The sequence below is a fragment of the Marmota flaviventris genome, chromosome 14 (genome assembly GCF_047511675.1).
Source record: "Marmota flaviventris isolate mMarFla1 chromosome 14, mMarFla1.hap1, whole genome shotgun sequence".
Taxonomy (NCBI): Eukaryota; Metazoa; Chordata; class Mammalia; order Rodentia; family Sciuridae; genus Marmota; species Marmota flaviventris.
Window position 1 is genome coordinate 37848086 of NC_092511.1, and position 12179 is coordinate 37860264.

Below are 12179 nucleotides of genomic sequence, written 5' to 3' on the forward strand. Positions count from 1 at the left end.
CCAGCCTGGGCAACTTAGGAGATCTTGCTCAAAATAAAAATAAGAAGGGCTGGGGATTTGCTCAGTGGGTTCAATCCCCAGGACCATGGGGATGGGGGTTGCGGGGGAGGACAGACTCAATAAGCTTACATTCTATCTTTTCTTTAATATTTATCATCAGAGCCTAGAACTGTGCCTCATACGTAACAGGCAATCAGTCTGTATTTGTAAAAAGAATGAAAGAATGCATACCCATTCACTGTCCCAGACACCATTCTAGGTGTTTCATAGGCATGCTCTCACTTAGCCCTCATAAACAACTCTCCACCGTAAGGTATAAAAAATTCTCATTTTGCAGTTAAGAAAGCTGAGGTTCAAACTGGTTAAAGTAACTTCCAAGCATCAGATAGCTAGTCTTTTTTGTTGTTGTTGTTGTTCTCATTAGTTATTCATGATATCAGAATGCATTTCGATTCCATTGTACACAAATGGAGAACAATTTTTCATTTCTTTGGTTGTACACGATGTAGCGGGGCACCATATTTGCAGTCATACATAGGGTAATGATGTTCATCTCATTCCACCATCTTTCCTGCCTCCATGCCCTTTCCCCTTCCCTCCCTTCCCTTTGCCCAATCAAAGTTCATTCTCCCCACAGCCCCACCCATTATGGGTCAGATAGCTAGTCTTTAACAGGATTTAAATTTGAATGGCTCTGATGTCATTTCCCTGACTCTCTGATGTCATTTCCCTGACTCTTCCCACCTGTTATATATTGCAGGAGAAAAGTTACTGTGATATGTGCTGATGTTGCTGTACATTAAACGAGATAATACTGTTGAAAGTGGTGCGCCTGGCATGCAGTTGGTGCTTCACAGATGTGATCTGGTATTATTATTATGGTGTATTATTTCCTATTTTTTTTTTTTTATGACCACGTTGTAAGTACCTTAAGGGCAGGGGTCATTTCTCTCACAAGGATGGGCAGAGTAGTTGCCTAACATACCGATTATTTTACAACAATCATAAAATGAAAGCCGAATTGCTTCCTTTAAGGAAGTGCTTTTTTGCTTTTTGGGCAAAGCAAATTTGACTGCGACTGTAATGAGAAGCCAGAGTAGGCCATGACTCTCTAATGGCTTGGAACGATGCTGGTCAATAGGAAAAGGGAAGAAAACGACATCAGGGAAGACAGAAGCAACCCGCAAACCGAACTCCTGGGGTCCTTGGACCTGATCACAGATGTCAGGCGGCCATTCTAACAGCCCCGCCCGCCCGCCGAGCCTGCAATCTGATAGGCTCAGCATATCAGAAGTAGGTGGGGCCTCGGAGAGAATTTAGCCAATCCTCTGGCTCCACGACTTGAGGCTTGGGGCCAGGAGGTGCCAAAGACCACATGGTTCAGGAACAGATTGGTTACTGGAGAACTGTTCCCTGCCCCACCCAGAGGCAATGCAGGGAAGGGACTTAGGAGTCTGTCTGACACAGGTTTTACTGGCGCTGAGCCTCAGTTCCTTCATCCACAAAATAGGATAATAGCCGGACGCGATGGCTTACACCTGTAATCCCAGCAGCTTGGGAGGCTGAGGCAGGAGGAATACAAGTTCGAAAGCAGCCTCTGTAATTTAGCGAGGCCCTAACCAATTTAGAGAGACTCTGTTTCAATTTTTTTTTTTTTTTTTTTGAAAAATGAAAAGGGCTGGGGGTATGGCTCAGTGGTTAAGCACCCCTGGGTTCAATCCCTAATTAAAAAAAAATGTTCCTTCCCTTTAGGTTGTAGCAATTCAATAAAATATGGAAAAGTGGTTAATTCAAGTACCTAACTCATTGCAAGTGCAATACAAAACAAAACAAAAAAACTGATGCCTCTAGATAGCAATCTGCCTGAAAGCAGGAAGATACATATGATTCACTGAGATTGCCCTGGCACGTTGATTGGTCATACAATGTTCCCTGAATGAATAAGTGCCTGAAATCCCTTCATTAATGCTTCATCTTTTCTGTCAGGCCTTGCCTTTCCTGTTTTTTTTTGTTTTTTTTTTTTTTTTATATTTATTTTTTAGTTTTCGGCGGACACAACATCTTTGTTTGTATGTGGTGTTGAGGATCGAACCCGGGCCGCACACATGCCAGGCCAGCGCGCTACCACTTGAGCCACATCCCCAGCCCTTGCCTTTCCTGTTTGAGGCCTCTCTGGAAAATATCTAGAAGGGTTATTCATTGTTTCTTTCTTCCTTCTGGAAGGGCCTGGGACAACATGGTGGCCAGGGTACCTGAGGAGGACAGGGGGTGGCTTTCATAATGAAGACAGACTTGTGGTGTTACCAGCCCCTCTCTGGCATGCCCGCATCTTATTTTGGACCTTCTCCTTGCTCCTGGTGAGCAAGGACCTGCTTTGGGCTATATAAAGGATAAAAACGATGGCATTGGGCCTCTAATGAATATTTGGGAGCCGGTCAAGTTGCCTTTAGGAGTGGAGTGATGTATTCCAGTTAGAATTAGGGAAGTGATAATTTAAAGAGGGGTCAGCATCAGGGCATTAAAATTAGAGTTTGGAAGTCAGTTGGAGTTAGGATTCAGAAATTAGTTATCATAAATTTCTGAGTGAAAGCCAGAGAGCTGCTAGTGTCTAGACATGGTGGAGGCCATCAGTTTGAGCTGAAATTTAAACTGTTCTGTTCCAGAGGCCTGTCTGGGAAGAAATTCCTTTGACTGGCTCCTCAGCAGGCCTGGTGAACTTACAAATGGATCAGGTTGAGCATCTACTGCAGACCAAGTGTAAAGTATAGAATATAGAGTCCCAAAGGTGTCTAGGATATAGCCCATTTTAACGAAGCTGGGGAGACCAATGTAGGCTCAGCCCTAGCCATAGCCTAGTGACTATGGGAAAATCAAAATCTCCTCACCTCAGCTCTCCCATCTGGCTTACTGATTGACCTAAGACCTTACAGGCTGGTTAGAAAACCAGAAATGAGGAGCTGAGGTTGTGGCTCAGTGCTAGAGTGCTTGTCTAGCACATGTGAGGCACTGGGTTCAAACCTCATCACCTACAACTAAAAAATAAAATTAAAAAAAAAAACACAGAAATGATCATGGAAGGAAAGGACTTTAAAGCGAACATGCTGTTTTGGTAGAATAATCAGAGAGAACCACAGGCTGTCTGGAGCCTGGCCCTCAGGGCAGGCTGATGTCCTCCTCTGCTTCACTTATACCAGGTTTGCCTGGTCTTGCCACACCCACCTAATTTTCCCTGAGACCTTTTTCAACAGAGACTTGCACCTCTGAACAGGAACTGACAAAGAAGCAACTCATACAAGGTTTCCAGGCTCCTGGTACTATATACACACATACCAGCCAGGCCCAGCTGTAGTGTGACCAATCCCATGAATCACTAGGCTAAAGCAGGACTCAACAAATATTTATCAAACAAGTGAATGAATGAATGAATGAGAAGATAGGTGAATGAGTGGCTTCAGAGAATGAGACTGCTTCCTAGTCTGAGTGCTCCCAGAGGAAGTCATCTGGGACTTTCCTAATGAGTACCCTATGAGGGAGCCACATCTTCTACTTTTCTTCCTATCCCCTGTGTCCTTTCTCCTCAGCTTTATTATGGAGGCAATCAGATTTTTGGGGGGGGACCCTCTATGCTAAAGTTCCACACGACAAATAGGATAACTAGTACAAAAGAGGGTCAAGAAGTATACGCTGTGGGAGGTCAGAGCCAGAAAAACTCACTAGGGGCTGAGAAGGTCAGGGGATGCTCCCAAGGAACCAAATAGGATTTGAAGCTGTCGTTGAGGGAAGAGAAAGATTTAGAGGCACAGAGGCAAGGGAGAAGGTGTTCCTCATAGGCAAGAGTGGGTGCACAGCTCCCAGGAGGGGGCCAGTTCAAGCTCTGTTTGCTGGAGTAGATTTAGCGTAGTCGTAGAGCAGAGTCAAATAAGAGTGTGCCATGTATTGTAAAGTAGTGTAGGGGAGGAAAAATAATTTCCCTTCTACCTTTCTGAGCTCCCACTCAGGAACTCCACAACAAAAGAAGGATTAACAAGAGAAAAACAGAAGTGCATTTGGGGGTCAGGGGTAGGTTTGTTTTGCTTGTTTGTTTTTTGGCTTGTTGTTCTGTGATGCTAGGGATCAAACCCAGAGATTTCCTTGCACATGCTAGGGAAGCACTCTACCACTGAGCTCCATCCCCGCCCCAGAAGTTAATTAACATGTAAGTATGGGAAATACACAGGAAAAAAAAAATTGAATAAATCTCAGAGATGGCTAGAATTCCCACTTAGCATCTTCAACAAAGAACAGCAGCACTTTAGAGAAGTGACAAGACAAAGGAAGAGGACCTTGAGTCTCTAGGGATGGCAGATTGTGGGAAGGCAAATAAATGGGAAAATAATGTTAGATAAAGGCTAGCTTGGGCTGGGGTTGTGGCTCAGAGGTAGAGCACTCACCTAGCATGCATGAGGCACTGGGTTCGATCCTCAGCACCAGATAAAAATAAAATAAAGATATTGTGTCCACCTATAACTAAAAAATAAATATTAAAAAAAAAAAAGGCTAGCTTGTAAAGCTTGTTATGTAGATTCCTCTGGTGCCATCTCCAGGCTGTTAAGGGTCTAAAGTTATCTTTTGTGATCCATCTTTGTTCTTCCTAGTAGAGAGGGGAAGAGGGATACCCTTGTTAATGTTCTGCTTTTAGGCAAATAAGGGGAATGCAGGGAGTTTTTGTATCTGCTCCTTCTCAATTCCCTTGAGCTCAAAAACTCCTTATGCCAAAGTGGCATATTTTGGCCTGCTCTGCTCCCCACTAGTAAGATGGGGCAATTCCATGGGGTTTTTGTTTGTTTTTTGGCTTGTTGTTCTGTTTTGGTATTAAGGATTGAATACAAGGGTGTTTTCCCATTGAGCCACATCCCCAGCCCTTTTATTTTTTATTTGAGATAGGGTCTTGCTAAGTTGCTTAGGGTCTCACTGAGTTGCTGAGGCTGGCCTCCAGTTTGTGATTCTCCTGCCTTAGCCTTATAAGTCACTGTAGTTGCAGGCCTGTGCCACCACACCCTATAGAGATTTGAATGTCAGGATAAGGGATTTGGACCAAGCACTAATGAGAGTGTGTCTGGAGTGGCAGAAAACTAGAGGGTATGCTGTGAGAAGGAGTGGGAAGATGGCCTGGGAAAGGGAGCAGCAGGTAAGTAGCAAGGTGAGTGGGGCAATTGGAGGTATGGGTCTTAGGCAAACAAAACACTTTCCATACCACTCATTCATTCATATACCGATCCATCCCTATCCGTCCAGTCCCTGCAAAAGTAAAAAGCCTGATGCCGTCCCTCCTTCTCTGGAAGCCCTGGGCTCTACTTCTGGCCCCAGGACAAGTAAGTCCACCCACCTAGAGATTGGGGCCGCTAGGAACTAGGGAGAGGGCTGGGGGTGAGATCAGCTCTGGTCTCTCACCTGAGGTTTTTCCTTCTTTATAAAACCACTAATCCTACATCTACACCCACCCTGACCACCCTCTCCCACCCGCCACAACTGGAGGAGAAGGAAGGGGTGATCTGCGGAGGGGGTGGCGCGTCCGGGGTAGCTTGAGAGCGGGGGACTAGATTGACCTTCTGATAGATACTGATGGGGCTGAGGCTGCGGTCTGGGAACGGGCAGATGGTGGCCAAGGAGCAGCCTCTGAAAGTCTTCCTGAGGTCCGGTGCAGCAGACAGCGTGATGCAGCGCTGGCTTGGAGACCCGGAGCCGGCGGCTCCTCTGCGCCCCCTGCCGCACGCCGGCTGTCACTGCACGCGGCGCCGCCCACCTGCGCTCCCCTCTCCACCTGCCTGCGGCCTCTGCGCACCTCCCCAGGAGATGGGAGGTGAGGTGGGAAATCAGGCGTTGCCGGAAATCCCCTTCCTGAGCGAGGGACTTCCCCAGTGCCTGAAATTCCACCATTGGAGATTCCATTCTCTGGAGGCGAGGAGAGGTGACGTCTTCCACTTTTAGTGTCGGGGTGTGCATGTGCGTGTGTGTTTAACATTTTTTTTTTTTTCGGTACTGAGGATTGAACCCAGGGCACTCTATTTCTGAGCTACATCCCAGTTCTATTTATTTATTTATTTATTTATTTATTTAAGATAGCCTCTCATTATGTTGCCCAGGATGGCCTTGAACTTGCGATCCTTCTGCCTCTGCCTCCTCTGTAGCTGGGATTACAGGTCTTAATTGGCTTTTGGAAACCGGGCTTCCAATCGGTTATTAGCCCTGAGGATTTCTTGGGAAAGGGAAGGAGCGCATAATCAAAGCCAATCATTTCTTCCTCAGCCAGGCGTGTATGAGTGCTCCTTTGTCAGGCCACACTGGAGATGACTCAGAACCAGCAGTCACACTGTCTGGACGGCTGGAGTGGTGAAAGGCTGGTTTCTACTATGGCGGTTTCTTTTTCATTAATCACTGGGTAATTGAGCCTCCCCTCCTCTGGAAAGTCTGTCTTGACTTTTTGGATGAACCTCTATTACAGTCAAAGTCAGTATCTCTAAGTTTAGCAAGGCAGGTTCTGTTTCCCATGAGGTTTGTGTGGTGTTTCCACATTCTTTTTGCCGGGGAGAAGGAGGAGAGGGGAAAAAAATAATGGGAGCAGACCCCGTTTCCTGTCCAATCAAAGACAAGTTCACACTGTCCTCAAGGGCCACTTGAATTGGTCCTACATTACCAAGGACCTTTGTGGGCACTCAGGAAGTCTGACCCATGGAAGTCTGCTCTCCAAAGAATACCCAGGAGGTCACCTGAGATCGTGAATGCTCTAAAACTAAATTAGACTGTCTCCTCTCTTCAAACCCTGGCAATGGCTCCCCATCTCCCTTGCAGTAAAAGCCGAAGCTCCTCTTGGCCTGCAAGGCCCTAAGCACTCCTGCCCCTGCCACTCCTCTCTGGCCCTCCCTCCCTTTCTGACGTTCCTTAAACACTAGACACACTTATATCTCTCTCTCTTGTGCTTGCTGTTTTCTCTGCCTGGAATGCTGTTTCCCCTCATGCCCACAAGACCCATTCTTTCATCTCCTTCAGGTCTTTATGTAAATGCCACCTTATCAGAGGTACTCCCTGACCATCCTGTCTAAAATAATGCCCCCCACCATTCCCTGTGACCTTAGCCTTCTTGATTATTCTGGCACTTAGCACTATCTGACATATTATTATTATTATTATTATTATTATTATTTTTAAAGGAGAAAGAGAGAGAGAGAGAGAGAGAGAGAGAGAGAGAGAGCATGAATCTTTTTTTGCAGATGGACACAACACAATGCCTTTATTTTTATGTGGTGCTGAGAATCGAACCCGGGTCCCGCCCATGCTAAGCGAGCGCTCTACTGCTGAGCCACAATCCCAGCCTTCTGACATATTATTTATTTCTGCTTATTTATATGCAGACTCTATAAGAACAGTGAACTCTTATCAGTTTTGTGCAATCCCCAGCACCTCGAAAACAGCCTGGCATATAGTCAATGCTCAAGAAATTGGCGAAATGAGTGGATGAATGTGTCAGGCACTAAGCCACATCCCTGCTCAGGCCATGAATAAGCCTAGGCTTCTTGAAGAACAGACTGGCAGACAGGCAAATCCTCACAAACCAGTGATGGGTACTGTGTCTACATCCAGATCTGTATGAGGTACACCTGGAGGCTCAAGGCAGGAGGACCTCATTCACTCTGGAAATAAGGTGAAAGCCTGAGTGTGAAGTCATGGGCGGAGAAGAACCAAAAAAAGGCATTTCATAGAGAAAACAGCAGGAGCCAAGGTGGAACTATTTGACAGATTCAGGGAGTGGCGGGTGGGCTGGCCACACCAACCTCAGGAAGCATGGCAGGCTTGGTGGGGGATAAGTTAGGAAAGACAGGTTGGGGTCATATTATGAAGGGGCTTGTTAGAATGATGGCAGTTGGCTCTAAGTCTCAGATCTGTGTCAGGCCAGTTTGGTAGGAGAGAAAAGGCAGATGCTTAAGTTCCACACAATAAAACACAATGGCATATCTAATACAAAAAAGGGTCAAGAAGTATACGCTGTGAGGGGTCAGAGCCAGGAGAAAACTCATTAGGGGCTGATAAGGTCAGGGGATGCTCCCCAAGGAACCAAATAGGATTTGAAGAGTAGGAATGAAAGAGTAGCCCCGTCCTCCTGCTGGGAAAGGCCTGGGAAAATTGCTAGGTGTCCCCAGATGGCCAGTCTGGGGCTGAGCACCTGTGGTAGCAGCCTGGTGGCCTGGCTTGCTTTTCTGGGACTGAGAGGCCTGGGTTACATCTCCACTGCCTTGATCACGAAGAATCCAAGTTTCAAAATGTCCTTATTTTGCAATCTTACTCAAAAGGGTGGAGAGTGGAAAAATTATAGACAGCAGCCACCAAGGGACCTTGTCTTAATATAACTGGTGACCTGGGAAACGACAGAGGCAGAAAATAATTTCCTTCTCAGATTGAGGGAACGAGAGGTCTTGTAGCAGCTGAGTCAAAATAAAGACTTCCTTCAAGGGGAGGAGAGTATTTGTGCATTTACAGGCCAGAAGATTCTTTTCTGTGCTTCCTCCCTTGTTATTTTGTCCCCACCCCCACCCCGCACCCACCTCTGTCCTTCATCCTTCTCTCCTTTCCCACTTCTTCCACCCACCCATTCCCTTGCTCTCCTCCTCCCTCCCTTGCTCTATTTCTTCAGCTTAAGTTCCAGACAGATACTTAAAACTGTCAAAGACTTATAAAAGGGAAAAGCATAACTCTTATGCAAATATAAAAATGAACACATTACAGTGATTTAACTCCTTAATTAATGAGGGATCCAGGAAAATATTGCAACCAGTTTACAGAATCCAGACACCCTAATATAATTTTAACCTGTCTTCCCCCACACCCCTTTTGCTGGGGATGGAATTTGGGGCTTCATGCATGCATGCTGGGCAAGTGCTCTCCCACTGAGCTACATTCCTAGCCCAATTTTATTTTTATTTATGTATTTATTTATTCATTTCTTTGTGTATTTATTTTGTAGTGCTGGGGATTGGCCCATGGGTGCTCTACCGCTGACCTATACTTACAGCTCTTTTTATTTTTTATTTTGAGACAGGGTCTCACTAAGTGCCCAGTCTAGCTTCAAAGTGGGCAATCCTCTTGCCTCAGCCACCTGTGAAGCTGGGATTATAGGTGTGCACCATGGCCTCCCAACCTTTCTTTTTATTTGATAGAAGCCATCCTAATGGGTGATATCTCATTATAATTTTTATTTGCATTCTCTTAATGTTGAGTATCTTTTTGTGTGCTTGTTGGCTATTTGTATATCTTCTTTGGAGAAGTGTTGAATTAGTTCCTTTGCTCATTATGCTATAATCTGGATTTTTATTTTTTTCTCTTTTGGTACCGGGGATTGAACTCAGGGGCCCTCAACCACTGAGCCACATTCCCAGTCCTGTTTTGTATTTTATTTAGAGACAGGGTCTCACTGAGTTGCTTAGCGCCTTGCTATTTGCTGAGGCTGGCTTTGAACTCTTGAGCCTCCTGCCTCAGCCTCCCAAGCTGCTGGGATTACAGGCATGTGCCACTGCACCTGACCATATTTTGGATCTTAAATGCTAGCCTGTGGCAATGTTGGAAGGTCGTGATACTTTTGGAGGTGGGGCCTACTGGAAGAAAGTAAGGACACTGGGAGCCTGCTCTTGAAGACATATGGATGCTGGCCCTTTTTCTTTCTCTTTGCTTCCTAGCTGCTATGAGGCCTCCTCAGCCATGTGTTCCTCCCATGAGTCAAAATAAACCTTTCCTCCTATTATGTTGATTATCTCAGGTATTTTGTCACAGTGATAGCTGACTAACATTGGTTGTTTGGTTTTTGTTGAGATTTAGGGGTTCTGTATGTATTTTGCTTATTCATTCCTAATCAGACATATGATTTACAAATTTTTTTCCTCCCACTCTGTGGGTCACCTTTTATTCTGTTGATAGTTTCAAACCTTTGACCCACAAAAGTTTTTTTAATTCTGTTGAAGTCCAATTTGTCTATTTTTCGTTTGTTGCCTGTCTCTTTGGTGTCCTATCCAAAAAGTCACTGCCAAATTCAGTGCCATTAAGATTTTCCTTATATATTTTTTTCTTTTTTTCTACCAATACTGACTTTCACAATTTCCCATCCTACAACTATTTCCCTGACTGCCCAACTGACACATTCTGCTGTGATTAAGTGTATATGATTAAGTCTCACTACACATTCTGCTATGATGAGTAAGTCTCACTTAAACCCTATAAAAATCAGACCCCAGCTGGGCATGGTGGCACGTACCTATAATTCCGGTGGCTCAGGAGGCTGAGGCAGGAGGATTGTGAGTTCAAAGCCAGCCTCAGCAAAAAGTAAGGCACTAAGCAACTCAGTGAGAATCTGTCTCTAAAACACAACATAGGGCCGGGGATGTAGCTCAGGGGTTGAGTGTTCCTGTGTTCAATCCCCAGCACCCCTGCCCCCCGCAAAAAAAATCAGACCCCTATAGTAACCAGTTGCCATTTTTCTTGCTGAAAATGTGCCCCTCCAGTGCTGGTCCATTGAGGTCTTTCCCTGTTTCATTTACTTTTGGTTTCAGAACCCAGGGATTCTCCACCACTGAGCTACATCCCCAACCCTTTTTATTTTATTTTGATACAGTACCTCACTAAAGTTATTGAAGCTGACCTCAGACTTGTGATCAGGTCTTGTCACAGGGTCAGGTCTTGTCAAAGCCTCCCAAATACCTTAGATTACAGGTGTGCACCACCATGCCTGGTTTCTTGCATTTTCTTCTCAGAAGTTTATAATTTTATCCCTCACATTTTTTTACATTGGGTCCACTTTGAGTTCATTTTTGTGTGTAGTATTAGGTAATGGTCCAATTTCATTCTTCTTCATGTGGATAGACAATTTTCCCAGCATCATTTGTTCCCAGCATCTAAAGTCCAAGTACATAATTTTGTTCATTTTGAATAAATAACAATTAATGACAGTAGTTTCAACACGGTTTTTGTTTTGTTTTGTTTTGTTGGTACTAGGGAACAAACCCAGGGGGTATTTTACCACTGAGCTACATCTCCAGCCCTTTTTATTTTTTTAATTTTCAGACACGGTCTTGATAAATTGCCCAGGCCTGCCCGTTGAACTTGTGATACTCCTGCCTAAGCCTCTCAAGTTGCTGAGATTACAGGTGTGTGCCACTGCACCCAGCAAAGAATGTTTTACTTTTACTTTTGCGACTCTCGGATCTGACACATAGATGTATTCTTATGCCTGGGAAGAACACGTGGCATGATTAATGAACCACAGAGGTGAAAATTGCCCCCAAATACCTTCAACAGCAGTGTCTCAAGTACACCATTAGTGTGCCACGTCTCTGCCTTAAGCATTTGTTTCTTCAGATCCTATTTTAAATCTAAGGGATGTAGAGGGGAATAGGCAGCCTGAAGGAGCAGCCCCCTCAGCCTCATCATAGCTAAGTCTGGCTGATGCTTTCCTGCCTGGCTGCCGGCTGGCATCCAGGTTACATGGCGGTGAGGCTCAGGAGTGAAGGGTCATATGGAAGCCCAGATCATGCAGGCTTGTTAGAGTCTGTAAACAAGTCAGGATGGCACCTGGCATTTTGCCAGAGGGAGTGGTTTGTGAAGTAACGCCAGCGAGCCATTAAGTGTGGAGATTCCTTATTGGTTGACTGCTGTATCGAGTTTATGTTAATTAGATAAGCTGCGTGGAATGTATAAATACCGCTCCTGTCCTACAATAAACAGCTCCCACTCCTGCTGTATCAATCTACACAAGTTGCTCATCACCCCCCGGTTATTTTGCTGCAGCCGGACTGTGGCAGATGGTGGCCCGTACGGGGAGCCCCGGGACACTGGCGGGGGGGGGGGGGAGTGACAAAAAAAAAAGCTGCCCGTCCATAGATAGGACGGGAACAAATCTGCTCATCCCTAGGCAGATAGGGCAAGAGGAAAAATGGCCATTTCGAGAAAATGGAGAAGATTGATGCAGTATGTTTGTGTCTTGTTTTGTCTCAGTGTATTGTATTGTCTTTGTGATGAAAATATGGAAGGGGTGAAAAGTAAATTACTAAGGGAAGAAGGCACCCCAGTGGAACCAAGAGCAGTTAGGGCATGTATTGACGGAAGCCCAGAAACTCTAGTCAGAAAGAAAAAGAAAGTTCAGAAGAAGAAGGATTATCAGG